The sequence below is a fragment of the Macaca nemestrina genome, chromosome 3 (assembly GCF_043159975.1).
Source record: "Macaca nemestrina isolate mMacNem1 chromosome 3, mMacNem.hap1, whole genome shotgun sequence".
In the NCBI taxonomy this organism is placed as follows: domain Eukaryota; kingdom Metazoa; phylum Chordata; class Mammalia; order Primates; family Cercopithecidae; genus Macaca; species Macaca nemestrina.
The window spans coordinates 63,901,214-63,915,420 of NC_092127.1; the positions used below are offsets into that span (position 1 = coordinate 63,901,214).

The 14,207-nt window shown below is 38.0% G+C and overlaps 1 pseudogene; it reads left to right on the plus strand.

The window, feature by feature from the left end:
* Nucleotides 1-9,491: 9,491 nt before the first annotated feature.
* Nucleotides 9,492-10,508, plus strand: LOC105486415 (transmembrane protein 248 pseudogene; annotated as a pseudogene).
* Nucleotides 10,509-14,207: the final 3,699 nt, after the last annotated feature.

Genomic DNA, 14,207 nt, shown 5'->3' on the forward strand with positions numbered 1-14,207 from the left:
AATGAGCAATATCATTAGAATCCCCAAGAAGTAAAAATTAACAGATTTGAGGAATAATTATAAACACAATTCTTCTCTCCAGAAAACACCTCCAGGTTTATTATCATCAATACAAACATTTTATTACGTTTTTTAGAATACTTTTTTGCTCTCTATCCAATTGTGATTAAGTCTTAGGGATTTTTATGCCATGTTCCTGTCTTTATTAACTATCTCAAGACTATACCTCAGTGCCGGTATTTAAAGGAAATATTGCAGAGTAGTTCAGGACTCCAGCTGTCATCAGTGCATAAGATGAAAGACCCGAACATAAAGTTAAGTGAAATCAAGTCGGTTATTCTTAATTTTAATGTCACATAACTATTTGAGCATAGAAAAGTAACTGAATTATAGTGTTGACATTATTAGTAGGGAGTAATTTTCACTTCCATCTAACACTTTGGGAAATGAGGCAAATAACACAAGAATCTCTTGAAAGTTACAGAAATATTCATAGTTGTAAAGACATTTTCTTCTTTTCACAAATTTGGAGTGCTTTTAGAGAGCTTTATAAAGACAACAGCCTGCTCTTGAAATGGTGGCAAGCAAAATAAATTAAACCACTTAGAAGACAGAAATTATTCTAAAGAAATTACTCCAAAATGGAAGGAAGGTTAATTGTTGTATTCTTGAATTATTTTGCAACAGTTTATAGGTATTAATTGAAATTTTTCAATAATAAATAATATACTCTATCAGCATATCTAAGAAAGAGAAACAGTGATGAATAATAGAATTATACATGTCCAACTTTAATTCCATTGGACATAGTAAAGTCATGACACTGTCTGTTGCACCAGAAGGCCAGGGCTGGTGTGTTCCTGTGTTTACATGCACACATATAATTGCCAATGGCCGTTGTTCAATGCACTTTCTATAATGCGATCACTGAACAAGAATTAATTCTATTCTGTATACTCCCTCACACACACGAACACACATGGGTTCACAAAGCTAGTTTTGAGGAAAGTCAGAACAATAATTTCTACGATAACTTATCTACACTGAACAATATAAACCACAAAATTTCATAGCAATAGGGGAAAAGTGATGTCATTTCTAGTAGAATAACAATATTTATAAAAAAATCCTTTGGTTTGCCTCGATTTAAAAAAAAATGCACATGGAGATTTTTGTTTTGCAAGCCCAGTCTTGAGTGTTGCTCACTTGTGCCCATCTGCATTAAATACATTTTTGTTTATCTGGTTAAAAACCAAATGCAAAACCACTGCTTATCAAGATTAATATCTGAAAAATCAAACCAGTAATCTGCCTCATTGGCGTCAATATATTCAATTGACATAAATATTTCATGTTCTCTGTGGCAGGTAGTTTTCTAGGCAACAGGAATACCTCTGTAAGAGTCAGGGAGAAGAAACTTTGTATTAGAACAATATGGAATGCCTGTGAGGAGCAAACAATAGAAGCAATTCAGAAGAGGCTGTGATTAACTTGTCTCAGGAAGGGAAAGGAAGGGTTCATAAAGGAGCCTACATTTGCATATGTTTCTGGAAAAGAGTATATATTGTCTAGGTAAAAATAATAAGACAGCATCAAAGCCTTAAGAACATGACATTGTTACATCTCCCCTATACCAATATCACAAAGTAACCTCCAGATATGCCAGAGGGAAAGAGAAATATATATATATATATTTTTTTTTCTCTATATATATATTATAAATATATATAGAGAGAATATATATACAGAGAATAGAGACTATAGAGACATGTCAGACAATACATTATGAAACATGAATATACATTAAATCAGCTATGCACTTTTCAAAAGCAACAAAAATAAACTATCATACTATTTATTCTATGACAATATAAACAACAAAGCAACTGCATAAAGAAAGACACTTAACATTCAAATAAGCTATGAACATCTTTTCATCCTATTTGAATACTGTTGCCTCAGTCTGCTTGCTGGCTGCTGGTAGGTCAGGGACAGAGGGTTGCATAGACACCATGGAGGGCCTGCTAGCCCCACTCTGAGGCTACTTTAGTCTGGAAGAACACTCAGATAGGGGGAAAGGGCACAGAGTGGTCAAAATGTACAAATAGGTAGCTTCAAGTATCTCCCAAGCATTGAAACTATTTCTGACAAAGATTTCACTGTGGGAGATGACCTCTCTCGGTGAGAACAGGAAGGCAACGTTTGAGAAACAAGGGACTCAGCTCTTTCTTTCAACTGAGCTGTTTTCTCAGTGGCTTTCCTTAAAAATTAGCTAATTTTTTAGTTTGTTTTCCCGAGTAGATAATTTAAACTAAGGAGAGAATCTGTGCAAAATAGGAAGGATTGGCTGTGACTGTGTGGGGAAGACAGAAGAAAGAGGTTGCAATTGCAGGGACATCTTAAAGGGGTAAAACTAAAAGAATTTAAGAGGGTGTGTGTATGTGTGCGTGTGTGTGTGTGTGTGTGTGTGTGTGTTTGAAACAGTCTCACTCTCCTTGCCCTGGTTGGAGTGCAGTGGGGTGATCAAGGCTCACTGCAACCTCGACTTCCTGGGTGCTGGCATTCTACCCACCTCAGTCTCCCAAATACCTGTGACTACAGTCACGCACCACCATGCCTGACTAATATTTGTATATTTGTAGAGACACGGTCTCCCTATGTTGCCCAGGCTGATCTCGAACTCCTGGGCTCAAGTTATCTGCCTTCCTCAGCCTCCCAAAGTGTTGGGATTATAGGCATGAGCCACTGTGCTCAGCCTGGAATGTTTATGTTAAAGGGGGTTGAAATTTTTGGTAAAATCTACATGACTTTAAAATCTACATAAATTGCTGTGGTTAGATTGCTGGTTTTCTGTCAAGTTTTTGTATTAACTTCAATGAGTGTGGAGCAAGAACTGTGACTACTTATGAAAAACTAGGCAAATATATATTCTAACTGTATTTTGTAAAAGAAGTATTATGTTATTTGTTGAAAAAATATTAGCTGTGAATGAAACTGAACATTTGTATGTGAAGCTTTTACTAGAATAGCTTAAGAAAATAAACTAAATCCCTCGTTGTCTAGGGTATAATTAAACAAAGTTGAAATGAAGAATTATAATGATAAGAAATTCCCATTTTACCTATTTTTTGGTGGGATGCAAAGATTTCTTGCATTTTTTTTTTGTAGAAGGGACTATAATAATGTCATATTTAGCAAATAACTATTGTAAAAAATATCCATTTTGCTTTGTTTGAATCACAGTAACTTCATGTTGAGTGCTTACTATGTGCTTGTAATACAATGCTGCAGCTTTGCCCCTGTCCAGGGATTTAATGGGAAACTTTAAGATATGGCAGTCCTGCGAGCTGCAAAGAAGCATTGGACATTCACTATCTCATTTCATCCTTGCTCCATGACTGTGAGGCAGGTTCTATCATCCCACTCTATAGATGCAGAAACTGATTTGCAGGAAAGGTAACTAACATGACTCAAGTCCTAGAGAGGCCTGAGTGGCTGAGTCACGCAGCAGTTGCTCTGGTTTACATTCTCGCAACAATGCTGTGTCCAGACCCAAAGTCAACTTGTGATGGGAAGGAGTGCCCTGGAGGGGAGTCAGCCAGGGAAATGGAAGTAAGATTCAAAACTGACTCACATAGATGTGAGACCTTAGGAAAGCTGCCTAATAGTCCTGCAACTTAGATGTAGAATAAGCATTTTTCCAAAGTTTAAACGAAATTGCAAACTTAACATGAAGTGTTTATTTTCTCCTAGTAAATGCTAGCTCTCCCCTACACAAAGTGACTTGTATAATTTCACCCAAGCTAACTATAGACAAATATTAAGATTCAATTATAGGTTAATATTTTACAATAGAAATTTGACCTCTACCTATTTTCCTTTTATTTCATTTTTATGCATGTATGTACTCAGGCCCTTTTTATTCATCCTTTCTGGGGATTCCAAGTTTCTTACTGCCAAGGTGATCATATTCTTCGAGCAGTAACTCTAAAAAGGTAATTCTTCAAAATGTTTTTAAGACTTCCTTTAGATTTGAGTTCCTTTTTTGTTTTTTTGTTTCGTTTTGTTTTCTTTGAGACTGAGTCACGCTCTGTCGCCCAGGCTGGAGTGCAGTAGGGCAATCTCCGCTCACTGCAAGCTCTGCCTCCCGGGTTCACGCCATTCTCCTGCCTCAGCCCCCCGAGTAGCTGGGACTACAGTTGCCCACCACCATGCCTGGCTAATTTTTTAAAAAATTTTTTTATTTTTTATTTTTAGTAGAGATGGGTTTTCACCTTGTTAGCCAGGATGGTCTCAATCTCCTAATCTTGTGATCCGCCTGCCTCGGCCTCCCAAAGTGCTGGGATTACAGGCGGGAGCCACTGCGCCCGGCCGACTTCTTTTCCTAATTCAAGGAATTTTGCTGCTACTGTTTCCATTCCACTGCTTTGTCGTCTCCTTGGCTTTACCTATTCACTTACTATACTGTAAAACTAAGTTGTAGCTGGCTGTCTCTGCTTATACAGAAATCCCATGACTACACTCCTGTTGCTTTCAGTTTCCCAGTGTTGCACTAAATTCTGGTTTCTGCCATTATTCCTCCCAACATGTTTTTGAGGTACAAACCCCAAGTACAGTATTATCTTCATACCTGTCCCAGCCTGATTCTCAGCTCTGTCTTTTTCTCGCTCCCTAAGTGGGCTGCCAGGAGAACATTCCTCTGCCTTATGATTTGGGCAAAAGGCTACCTATGCCATAAGAAATAATGCACTCGTTAAGGTCTTTTCCTCTATTGTTTTCCAAAGATTCTGTGGCTTCTAGGGTTTTCTGAGCCACATGTCTGAGAACAATGAAGACGGGTTTAGTTCCAATTACTATTTTAATCTCCAATTTTCCCATTTCCGTTAACACATTTTATTGCTGCTCCATTGGAGATCCGTTATAGTAACACTAAGGTTTTCTTCAAAATATAGCTGACCCTTGAATAACAGGGATTTTCACGGAGCAGGACCATCTATACACAGATCTTTTTCAACAAATATATTAGAAAATTTTCAGTAGACTTGAGAAAATTTGAAAAAACTCACAGATAAACCTTATACCCTAAAAATAACTAAAAAATTAAAAAGTTAGGTATGTCATGAATGAGTAAAATGTATGCAGATATTATTCTATTTTATCCTTTACTACCATACAATACACACAAATCTATTACAAAAGTTAAAATTTATCAAAATTTATACACACACTTATTGACAATACATGACCTCATTCACAGTCCAAAGAAATGTAAACAAATATAAAGATCCAGTATCAAATCATAACCACATAAAATTAACTGAAATACATACTGTACTACTGTAATAATTTTGTAGCCACCTCTTGTTGCTATTGCAGTGAGCTGAAGTGTTGTGAGTATCTGCTGAAAACACCTTGTAATTTTAATCGTCTTTATGTGAGCAGTTCCTCACTACAGTAAACTGTTTATCACAGTAAAAAAGGATCTCTCATTATACTCATGTATTTGCCATGTTTAGTGCAATATCACAAACCTTGAATAACATGATAGTACCCAAAATAAAGTGCCATTAGTGATGCAGGAAGTGCTCCCAAAAGCAGAGGAAAGTCATGAAAATGCAAGAAAAAAGGTTAATTGCTTGATATATACTTTAAATTGAGGTCTGCAATTGTGTTTGCCTGCCATTTCAAGATAAACGAATCCAGGGTAAGGATCATTGTTAAAAAAAAAAAAAAAAAAAGGAAAGAAAAGAAAAAAGATACATGAAGCCCTTTCTATAGCTGTGCCAGCAGGTGAACAAACCCTGTACTTTTTGCAAAATGTCTTATTATCTTGTGTTGAAAACGTAGCTTTTATGTGGATACAAGATTGCTATAAGAAAGGCTCTTTCTTTACAGCAGTAAGATAGGGTCTTTAGAATCTAATATGGTTAAAGCCTAGATAGACTCTAACATGATTTGATAAAAAACGAAGTCATTTTACGACAAAGCAAAAGGAAAGTGTAGAATCTAAAGCTGGAGGATTTAATGCCAGCAAAGAATGATTTCACAGTTTTAGAAAGAAGTTTGGCTTTAAAAATGTCAAAATAACAGGAGAAGCGCCTTCTATTAACCAAGAGATAGCAGATGAATTCCCATTAAGAAGAGCATTGAGGAGAAAAAGTATCTCTACCTGAATGGGATTTTAATGTCAACAAAAGTACCCTATTCTGGGGGGGGGGGGGGCGGGGAGAGTTTTAAAGGATATTAATAAGGAAGAGAAGTGAGTACTAGGATGTAAGGCAGAAAGGGACAGGCTAACTCTACTGTTTTATGTAAATGAAGTTGAGTTTATGATCAGAACTGACCTTTTGTGTAAAGCTGTGAAACCCCAAGCCTTGAAGGGAAAGATAAACACCAACTGCTAGTCTTTGGTTTTACAACAAGGACACTTGGACAAGAACCCTTTTTCTGGATGGGTTCAATTGATGCTTTGTCCCTGATCTCAGAAGGTACCTTTCTAGTAAAGCATTGCCCTTTGGCATTCTTTTGATTAGACAAACCCTTGGCCACTCAGAATCCTATGAGTTCAACATCAAAGGCATCAAAGATATCTATTTGCTGCCAAACATATCTCTAATTCAGCTTCTAGATCAAGGGGTCATAAGGATTATTAAGGCTCATAATAAATGGTACTCCATAAAAAAGATTTTCAAAGCTGTGGAAGAGAAACACGACTGAGAGACCATGAGTCTGGAAAAATGACACCACTGAAGATGCCATCAACGTGATAGAAAAAGTCATGAAAATTATCAAGATCCAAACAATAAATTTCTGCTGGAGAAAATTCTGTGACATCACAATATTCACAACAGAGCCAATGAAGGAAATCATGAAAGAGATTCTGGATATATATATTTAAAAAAAAGTAGGTGGGAAAGAGTTTCAAGATGTGGATCTTACAGAAATTCAAGAACTAATAAACAGCACACTGGTGATATTAACAGAAACAACTGGATGGAGAACAGTATTTCTGAACCATTCTCAGGTGATGAGAAAGAAGTCATAGAAGAAGCAATGCCAGAAAAACATTGGACAACTTGGCGGAAGATTCTGATTATTTAGGGCCGCTTTGGACTTCTTTTATGACATGGACTTTTCTATATGAGTGCTAAAACTAAAGTAAAATGGTTTAAAGAGTACTGGTGACAGGTGACAATGAGCTAGCAGCCTTCACTCTTGACGCCTCCTTGGCCTCCTCATCCACTCTGGTGCCGCTTGAGGAGCCCTTCAGCCCACCACTGCACTGTGGGAGCCTCTCTCTCGGCTGGCCGAGGCCGGAGCCATCTCCCTCTGCTCGAGGGCAGGTGTGGAAAGAGAGGTGCAGGCGGGAACCAGGGCTGCGCGTGGCACTCACAGGCCAGCACAAGTTCCGGTGGGCACGAGGTCGGTGGGCCTCACATTAGGAGCTGCTGGCCAGTGCTGCCAGCCCAGGGCAGTAAGGGGCTTAGCACGCAGGTCAGCAGCTGCGGAGGTTGCGGGGTCCCCCAGCACTGCCAGCCTGCATGCACCGTGCTGGAATTCTCACCAGGCCTCAGCTGCCACCCCGTGGGGCAGAGTGCCGGACCTGCAGCCTGCCATGCCCGAGCCTCCCCTAGGCTCCTGAGTGACCCAACACTCACTGAGGAGCACTGCCCCTTGCTCCGCAGCACCCAGTCCCATCAACCGCCCAAGGGCTGAGGAGTGCAGGTATGGCTAGGAACTGGCAGGCAGCTCCGCCTGCAAGACCTGTGCAGGATCCACTATGTGAAGCCAGTTAGCCAGTTGGGCTCCTGAGTGTACTGGGGACTTGGAGAACTTTTATATCTAGCTAGAGGATTGTAAATGCACCAATCAGCACTCTGTGTCTAGCTCAGGGATTGTAAACGCACCAATCAGCACCCTGTCAAAATGGTCCAGTCAGCACCCTGTAAAATTGACCAATCTGTTCTCTGTAAACACCTTCCATACTGTAGAAGGTTTTGTTTTTTTGTTTTTTGTTTTTTTGTTTTTGTTTTTGTTTTTGTTTTTTGCCCTTTGCAATAAATCTTGCTGCTGCTCATTCTTTGGGTCCTCGGGGCATTTGTAAGTTATAACACCCACCGCCAAAGTCTGCAGCTTCACTTCTGAAGCCAGCAAGACCACAAACCCACCAGAAGGAAGAAACTGCGGACATGTCATCTTTAAGAACTGTAACACTCACTGCCAGGGTCTGAGGCTTCATTGGTGAAGTCAGCGAGACCAAGAACCCACCGATTCCGTACACATTGGTACCATTAGAAACATTTTTAGAGTGAAAAAGAAACAAGTTAGAAATTATAGTGTATTCTCTAAAGGTTACATATAGTGTACTTGCTTCTCCTGCCTCTTCTTACGCCTCCTTCACTTCATCCACCCCTGCCACCTGTGAAGACAGCAAGACCAATCCTTGCTTTTCCTTCTCTTTCTTAGCTTCTTCAGTGTGGACAGAACCAGGACAAAGACCTTTATGATGATGAATTTCCACTTACTGTATAGTGAATACATTTTTTCTTCCTTATGATTTTCTTAATACCATTTTCCTTTCTCTAAATTTGTTGTGAGAATATATTATATAATATATACACATCATTGTGTTAATTGACTATTTGTGTTATCAATAAGGCTTCTGGTTAAGAGTAGATTATTAGTAATTAGGTTTGGGGGAGTCAAAAGTTCATGAATTTTCAACTGAGCAGAGGGTCAGCATCTCTAACTTGTATGTTTTTCAAGGGTCTACTGAAAAGTAATATTGAAGCAATTATATAACCAATATTTTAACCAAAAGCTTCAGTTAAACTAAGCAACCAACGTGTTTACCAAAAATCTTCTTTTATAAAGATTTTATAAATTGCAAGGACTTCACTATTGTTTTAGTGATGGAGACCACAAGAAAACATTTTTTCTCATATCTTGGAATTAGGAATCCCACATTGTACTTTGCTGGTGGCAAAAATAAGATTTCAACTTTTGAACATTCTGACGTAAATCATGTTTCTTTTTTCACGCTATGTGTTTAGAAGGCTTTGAGATAAAAATGTGATCTATATGTAGGACGTGAACGGAATTTCATAAACTGTCTTTTGTGCATCTCATCATATTACATCTTAATTTTCTATCCTGCTATTTTCTATCCTACTGTAACCCTGTCTCATATTCCTTATTTAATTTAACTTTATCTTGTCCTGCAGACATAGCCTCTTTTAAAACTTTCTAAAATATAACAGGTTATATCCATTACATTTAATTAAAGACATTCAACAAAGGAAATTCTGTGGGAAAGTTCAAGATTGAGCAATTTTTAAGAATATTTAAATGTGGTTACTGGAGTCAAGCAGACCCTGTGTTGCAGCTTCAGGAGCTTAGCTGGTCTCTGGTCCTCAGCTTGGCCCTATGGACCCGGCTGGACACTCCCCCGAGAACAGTGGGGAGCCTGGTGCCCAGTGTCCCTGGGACTGATGCAAATCATTGAGGAGGTGGCTGGCTGGGCCTGCAGGCACACAGGTGCCAGCCAAGGCTGGGTGGAGCTTACCCAAATAATTTTTAACATCAACCCCCTGGAGAATCTGAAGGTATACATCATCGGTCCGCCTCCTTGGTGGTCTTTATGATCGTTGTGGGCACCATGGCATAGCTTTCCGAACCCTGGACTGTTTCTTCAAAATCATGGAGATTAAGTCACCAGAAATGGCAGAAGATCGGAATACTTTTCTGCTGTGGTTTAATGATTTGGACTTGCATGCATCAGAAAACGAAACATTAAGGCATCTCAAAAATGACACCAAAACTTCGGGAAGCATAATGACCATGCAGACCAGAGCATCCACTGGGTCTTCCCAGGCCCTGGAGGATTCAGGCCCAGTTAACATCTCAGTCAAAATCATCCTAACCCTGGACCCACTCAAATTATTTGGGGGGTACTCTCATGGCATCACTCATCTGTATTCAATCATTTTAGGTCATCAGATTGGACTTTGAGACAGAGAAGCCCACGAAGGGATAAATATTACCTTTACTCTGCCTGCAACTTGAACATCAGATAGTTGTGCTCTTGATGGTCCCCATGAGCAGATGGTGTTCACAGCATGCATGACCCTCAGGGACACCCTGGGTGTGTTCCCCTTCACTGTGCAGCCACCGCACTGTGTTTCTGACACACAGCGATGCTACACTATGGTGCAAGATCTTTGGAACTGATAGAAAGGCCAGCACAATACGCTCAAGGTTACAGTCTTTTCCGGTGTTAGAAAAGGCCCATTGAAAAAGGCTATCACGTTTTTAATCCCAAGCATACAGTTATTGCTCCAGATGATGACTGTTCATTGATGAATTTGCATCTTATGCATACCAGTTACTTCCTCTTCATGATGGTGATAATAGTGTTTTGCTATACTGTTATCAAAGGCAGACCCAACAAATTGTGTCAGAGCAATCCTAAATATTGTCTTGAGAAGACAGCTTCGGCTGAAACCTAATCCCACAGCTTCTTGTTTTCTGAGAGAGACTGAGAGAACCATAATCCTTGCCTGTTGAACCCAGCTTGGGTCTGGGCACTCTGTAATACATTATCTTGCAATGTTGGGTTATTCCAGCGCAAGACATTTCAAGTGCCTGTAACTTACTTGCATTTATTTATTTATTTATTTATTTATTTATTTATTTATTTTTGAGACGGAGTCTCACTCTGTCTCCCAGGTTGGAGTGCAGTGGCGCGATCACAGATTATTGCAACTTCTGCCTCCCGGGTTCAAGCCATTCTCCTGCCTCAGTCTCCTGAGTAGCTGAGATTACTGGTGTGTGCCGCCATACCTGGCTATTTTTTTTTTTTTTTTTTTTAGTGGAGACGGGGTTTCACCATGTTGGTCAGGCTTGTCTCGAACTCCTGTCCTCGTGATCCACCCGCCTCGGCCTCCCAAAGTGCTGGGATTATAGACATGAGCCACCGCGCCTAGCCTATTTGTGCATATTTATAAAAATCGACTTGGAAGTTGGTCCAGTGATTCAAACGCTTTGCACTGGGTGCAACCAGAATCTCCCACCTCGCCTCTGGACTCGGGGACCTGGTGGGATACTTCCACATAGCACTAGAGAGGATTTGTGGATTTTGCCGTGTTGAGCAAGTCATGATGTTTCTACCAAGGCCAAAGACACGTTTCATTGCTGGTGGAATTAAGGTTTGGTTTGGGTTTTGTTTTAGCCCAAATATGTACAGACTGTTTGAAACAGCTTGTGCCTTTGGGTATGATATTGCATTTCTAAAATCATCAATCCATTTTGTGGATTTTACATGTCTATGACTTAGTAATTATAGTAAAAATAATACCTTTTTTTCCCATTTTGCTTGCAGAAAAAAACCTAAGTTTTTTTCTTTTTGAAGAAAAAATAGTTGCATTTTAAAACAAAAAATATTATATCAACAATTTAAAATGTAAAAAAGGAAAGAGCAACATCAAGTAAGTAGAAATAAATGTAAATCCAAAAGGACACTCACATTTATGGACAAATTCATTCCAAACTCACTATTTTTTAAAACACTTCCATGTTTAGATCGGGGCTTGATGAGCCAAATCTAAATAAAGTTTTATTGGAACACAGCTACATTCTTTCATTTACACATTATCTGTGGCTGCTTTTTGCCTATGGTGGCAGAATTAAAGACTTGTACAGAGACCACATGTCCTGCAAATCCCAACATTTACTATCTGTACCATTACAGAAAAAGTTTGCTGATACCTGCTCTAGATGATTGTGTTAAATCTGCTCAGTTATTTTCAAGCAGTGTTGCACATGTGTGGTGCCACCTACAGTGAGTCCAAGCCCAAGCTGGAAATGTGTTATAGTGTCTGCTAAAGACATTTCTAACTCTGGTTTCTTCATCAGTATTAATTACAACACAGTCCTCTGAGTTCAAAAATACTTGCACATCAGGGATAGTTATACGTTAGAGATTGTGAGCAAACATAACTCACATGCCTATTTTCGTGGGGTAAATAGTCAAAAAATATATGATAAATTTTGTTATATAACAAAACAAAGTACATATACATGGCGAAAATGTCCAATTTTGCTAATAGATTCATACATTATATAGTTCATATATTTACGATACTTTTCTATTTTTTTTAAGTAAATTAAGTTTGTCAAGAGGCCAGAATGATTGAGTAGAAACAAAATAAACAACCTCTCTTCTGATCAGCTTAGTCCAAATACATATCTCACAAAAGCAAAGCCATCTTTTTCCACAAGTATCACATGTGTCTGTCTGCCTGTTTGGGAAAGGCCTATGAAACCTAAGGGGAGTTATTATGTTACTGATGAAAAGCTCCAATCTGTAACTCATATGTGCATTTCGATATATAGTATCTGCTTATTTTCATTAAATTGCATTAAATGCTTCAATATGTAACACAGTCATCTTCCTTAGGAAGCATATACTTGTGGAATTCTTTGTGGTATCCCTGGGAATCCCTTTACCGTGTATCCATGGCATTCTGCCTTTACTGGGCTCATTTCTTCCTACTCCCTGGAATATTTATCAAGGGAAGTTTCTCCTTTCCTACTCTAAGGCTTTGCTTTCTGTCCCCAAGCTACCGTTTTTGAACTGAAAGCAAAGGCAAGGAACAATATATTTGAGGAAAAAATCTAACACTACTAGAAATTACAGCATAGTATCTGTTTTCTTACTTAAAGGCAGAAACAGAAGTTTTCTTCTCTCATCTTTACCCCCAAACTACTGTACTTTAGACCTAGGTTAAAGCCCAAAGTAGCAGAACAAAGAAAGCAAATATTTTCCAAGTAGGGAAATTTCATTATTCATACCTATTCACCATAATGGATATGGAATGGGAATAATTATTTTTGTACACAATTCTATTCTCTGCTACAAGGCTTACAGTCTACATATGAACTTAAAAATGGTTTATCTTAAAACTTCTTTTTCCCACATTCTTTAATTATGTTATTCCTGAAAAAATAAATGCAAATGTACCCCAACATTTAAACATTACTTTATAAATATGCTTGTGTAAACATCAGATAACATATGTACAGTGGTTTTTCTCTTCACTATTCTAGCTTAACCATTCATCTTTTAAATCACATTGACAGTAGTGGGCCAGACAGATAATATATAATTAATAAGGTTTCTTTTTAGTCAAAGTAAAATTCATGTCCCAAATGCATATCATTTCCAAATTTTCTACTTCACTAGCTGAAAGCCATCAATGTGTTCATTTTGAAGGCAAATGACCTATTTCTTTTGAAATATAAAAATCAAACAAATAAGCCCTATTTATGTTTGTACTGGGAAAAACATTAATATTTAATATCTATTAAAAGTAATTGCAAGACTCACAATTATTTTTGTACTAACCTAGTTAACAAAGGTGAGACATCAGAAAAAAATTCTAAGTGAAATTCAATTGTTACATATTAATTTAAATACAAATTTATTCAGGAAGTTTGCCACCTAGAAAGAACAAAAACTTCTGAGGGTGTATGGCATACTTTGATACATAAGCATAAAAGAAAGTGACTCTAGAAATCCAGTAGGTGTAGATCTTGATGAGATTGTTTGCTTGCATCTGGATGAGTCATTATAACAAACAAACTCACACTTACAGTTTTCAAACTTGTGTTTATATTTATCCAAGGATTCCTGAACCTTTGTCACTTCCTACACCAACGGGAGGAATCTCACAGAAGGTGGGAGAGATGACAGTCACAGACCTAACACTTAGGTTATACAGCATAACACATAAGTTATGCTGTATATACCTATCCTTCTGGTTTCATCTGCCCCACTTTTGGGGTGAGAAGAACCACACCAGACAGCTGGAGAGAGAATATTTTTTCAAATCCAGATGTTTATGGGTATTTTGAAGCAAATAAGCAATTCTTAAGTTTAGGTGGAAGAAGTGAAACATACATTAAAATAATATTCATTTTGACTTAAAGATTTATTTTCTCCTAATAGATCATCTATGTAAAATAAATAATTTAGAATTTATTTTCAATAGTAATGGTAATGTTAATAATTAATGTCATAAAAATAGTATATTTGCCAGGCACTATTCTAAGCAATTTATATACAATAAACTTGCTTAATCTTCAACACTTCACAAGTGTGAAGCATATATATGATTATTAAATTATTAAATTATTATTAATTTAAT